Raw genomic sequence first — 4,101 nt, 5'->3', positions numbered from 1 at the left:
AAAAGGAAGCCACTAGGGGCAACAATAGAGACACTTAGACAAAATCAGTGGACTAAGAAATTAGGATTCTAAAGCCAGATGCCAGTGGTTCACACCTGTAATCCTAGATCTCCAGCAAAGAGCTGAGGATTGTGGTTCAAAGCCAGCTGGGGCAGGAAAGTCCCTGAGACTCTTATCTCTAATAAACTACTCAGAAAAAGCCATAAGTGGGTTTGTGGCTCAAGTGGTAGAGTGCTAGGCTTGAGCAAAAGAAGCTCAGGAACAGTGCCCAGGCCTAGAGTTCAAGCCTAGGACTAACAAAGACAAAAATAAAACGAAATTCAGACTCGGGATGCTAACAAACCTGCAGGTGATGGAGATGCGGCTGATCAGTGTAACATATTTTGAGAAACACTGAGCTTGGGGTGGTTTTATTTATATATTTAGCCTTTCACTTGCTAAGCAACTACTCTTTGAGCCACATTTCTAGTTCTTTTGCTTTTTAGATTTGTTTTTTTCAGGTAGAGTCTCATACTTTTCCCTGTGACCCTAATCCTCCTAACAGAGTTTCCTGAGTGGCTGCGGTTACAGGTGTGATTATCATGCTTGGTGAATTTTCAGTTTTTCCTAGGGGATGTTTCTCGAGTTTGGCTGCATTAGGATCAGCTGGGAGCTTTTAATAAACCCCAATTCCCCAACTGCATCCCATAATAATTCTAGCAGACTCTCTGATTTTGAGAATATCAGTATCTGCATGCTTCAGTAGTTTTAAAAAAGCTTTCCAGGTGACTCAGTACAAGGCCTATGTGAAGAGCCGCTGCTCTTCTAGAAAGAAATTATTTGGCACAGAACAGCCAAAGTTTTCAGCCATCGGAATATTTCCTTTTTCTTTTATGAGATGGCGCCTCAAACTGGTCCTGGTCTTGAACTCCTAGACTCAAGCCACAGTTTATTGGGTAGCTGGAACTCTAGGGAGATGGCACCAGCCTGGTTCAGTTACTTCAGGGTCCTAAGTATTTTGTACTATTTCCTTCCCACCTTGCAAAGGAATTCATAAACTATGATTTGCATTTAAAAAGTCTTTCTGGAGTACCAAGGGGAAACAAGGGCAAGTTTTAGAAGTAATTTTTTTTGGTAAATTTAAACATTTACACACACACACACACAGACACACACACAGACACAGAGGAAAATGCTGTGGCACGATTGTACCCAAGTGCTAGTCCTGGAACCATGTGACCAGCAGAGCCCCAAGGAGGATCAAGCCTGGAGTGCTGACACCCCAGCTTCAGGATTATGGTGCCCTGATTTTTTTCAAGTAGTGGAAAACTTCTAGACACAGCAAAATACCTTAACTTACCCTGGATATCTGTACTATTCAGCTGCATCTATGCATTGATAGAGTTAGGCTAGTAATTAAAACTTTTATCTTTAGTTGTACAAAGGGATTTTAATACAACATAACTACTTATGAGTATAATGCACATTAGGTTAGGTACTTACTCATAGCATGCATTTCAGGCACAGTCTGGGGTATTTTGGAAACTCTAGACTCTTTCTTCCACCCACAAAAGCCAGAATTTCATAGAATAACTCACAAACTTCTTGGGAAGCCCTTTTGAGTGCAGACATTGAATCCAGGCATGGCATGGAGCTTGAACGTTTACTAGGCTGCTAAATCTTTCTGTGCTGGAACAGCATCCTGCACCTGTGGTGCTCTCTGATGAACAGTGTGGTGATGGAAGATGGATAAGTACTTCCCAAAGAGCCCCAGGGCAGGGTTCAAGTTCCCTGTCTAGTCTAGTGGCACAAAAAGGTCCTCTTGAAGACGAGATAAGGAAGCCTCCTGCATTACAGAAACCTGGGTACTATTCAGCAATCTCCAGTGCCCTCTAGTGGCAGGTACTTGTCATACCAGTACATATTTGAACAACATATTTCAATTTAATTTTTATTGTTTAAAAGTCACACAAGCAACATGACTATGTGGAAGGCTTGTAGAGTAAAAATGTCAAACTGTTATACCTTTGTTTCTTTCTTTCTCATGTTACTACATCCTCACAGGCTGTCTCTACACTTTCTATGCATTTGCAAAAGATACAGATGTGTGTTATATTTGTTTCTATATACACATGTAGAGACATATATGCATACTAAGAAAGATATGTCTTCTGTGTACCCATAAAGTGGATAAATTTCTTTTGTTGGTCATGGGGCTGAACTCTGGGCCTTGGCACTGTCCCTCAGCTCTTCAACTCAAGGCTCGCACCCTACCACTTGAGCCACAGCACCACTTCCTACCTTTTTCTGCTTATGTGGTGCTGAGGAATCGAACCCAGGGCCTCATGCATGTGAGGCAAGCTGTCTACCACTGAGCCAACTTCCCAGCCCATGTATAATTTCAAAATGCAAAAAAAATGAAAAACTTTATATAAATATAGATTATATATCTAATTTACGCAATGTAATTTAACAATATAATTTAAAGAATAATATAAATATAATATAGTTAATAATACAATTTCTATAATGTATTTGGGTAAAGTCTATGTTTACATAGGTACTATATTTCTAAATATTGTACAAAAATCTTAAAATATATAAGATGTCAAAATATAAAAGTCAATGCTGTGCATTGTGGACGTGGTGTGGTCTGATTTGTTTCATTTTCTCCCAGCAGATGAGCATATTAATTTTTGCATGTAAGTTTTGTGTGTGTGTGTGTGTGTGTGTGTGTGTGTGTATACCAGTTCTGGGGCTTGAACTCAGGGCCTGGGTGCTGTTCTAGAGCTGTTGCGCTTAAGGCTAGTGCTCTACCATTTAAGCCACAGCTCTATTTCCAGCCTTTTGGTGATTAAGTGGCGATAAGAGTCTTATGGATTTTCCTGCCCAACTTGGCTTTGAACCAGGATCCTCAGCTCTTAGTGTCCCAAGTAGCTAGGATTACAGGTGTGAGCCTGGCTCATGTTGATCATTTCCATTAGAACTCTATCACATGCACATGTGATTTGGGGCGCCTAAGGGAATTTTTCTATAGAACACTTAGGTAGGTAGAATACTCCAACTGTTCATTCAAGTCAGAAACTTGAGTCTGAGATGCAAAAGCTTGTAAGAGTGAGAGGAGTTAGAGGAATCTTACAAAAACTGGAAGTAAAAGCAAAAAAACTCATTGGGTGTGAGCAGTGAGAGAGTGGGATTGCTTCCCTATAGCTCTATTCCGTATCTGAAGATTTGTGTTTTATTTTTAATTTGGAAAATAGATGATACTTCTATCTGGTTCATTTTTTTTTAAATGAAAGGGTGTAAGTGACAGTCTCCATCTCCCCTCTTCCTTTCATCTTCCGGCTGCATAGACTTTACAAAGCTCACCAATGTCATAGGCTTCTTCTGTATCATTCCAGAGATCAGTTAGGGATAAGCAACACCCCCCCAAAGAAACAATATTGTAGTAGCAGAATTACTGGTGCAGAGAATGGGCCTATTTCGAAAAGACTTGCAAGGTGCCCTGTAGAAGCCTTCAAGTGCTCTACTTTGAAACGAAAGATTTGAAAATCTTGTGATTTGCTTTGCCAACGCCGTAGGCAGCAAACATTGTAGTATTTGCCGGTCAGATAAGTTAAAAATGGTATCATTGCAGGGTAAGAGTATGGATGGCCAAATATATTTTCAAATACTGAAGAGGAGCCCAGAACTCAGTCATGTCTCGTGTGTGTGTATTTGTGTGTGTGTGTGTGTGTGTGTGTGTGTGTGTGTGTGTGTGTGTAGCAGTAATGAGGCTTGAACTCAGAGCCTGCTCTCCCTTAGCTTTTTTGCTCAAGGCTGGCAATCTACCCCTTGAGCTACAGCTCCACTTTTGGCTTTTTGCAGATTCATGAACTTTCCTATCCAGGCTGGCTTTAAACCAAAACCTCAGATCCCTGCCTCCAGAGTAGCCAGGATTATAGTCATGAGTCTTGCTCAAGGTAAATATCTCAATCCTAAAATTCAAATTGTTCCCAAATCCAAGACTCTTTGAGCACTACCATGAGGCCAGAAAAAGAAAATTTCACATCTGACCTTAACAATAAGTCATAGTCAAATAAAGGGTCACTAAAAAGATTCTAAATATCTCCCATTACTTTA

This window comes from Dipodomys ordii, unplaced genomic scaffold (genome assembly GCF_000151885.1).
Source record: "Dipodomys ordii isolate 6190 unplaced genomic scaffold, Dord_2.0 Scaffold99, whole genome shotgun sequence".
NCBI lineage: Eukaryota > Metazoa > Chordata > Mammalia > Rodentia > Heteromyidae > Dipodomys > Dipodomys ordii.
The sequence above is the reverse complement of the archived record's forward strand: the minus strand, read 5'-3'. Positions refer to the sequence as shown.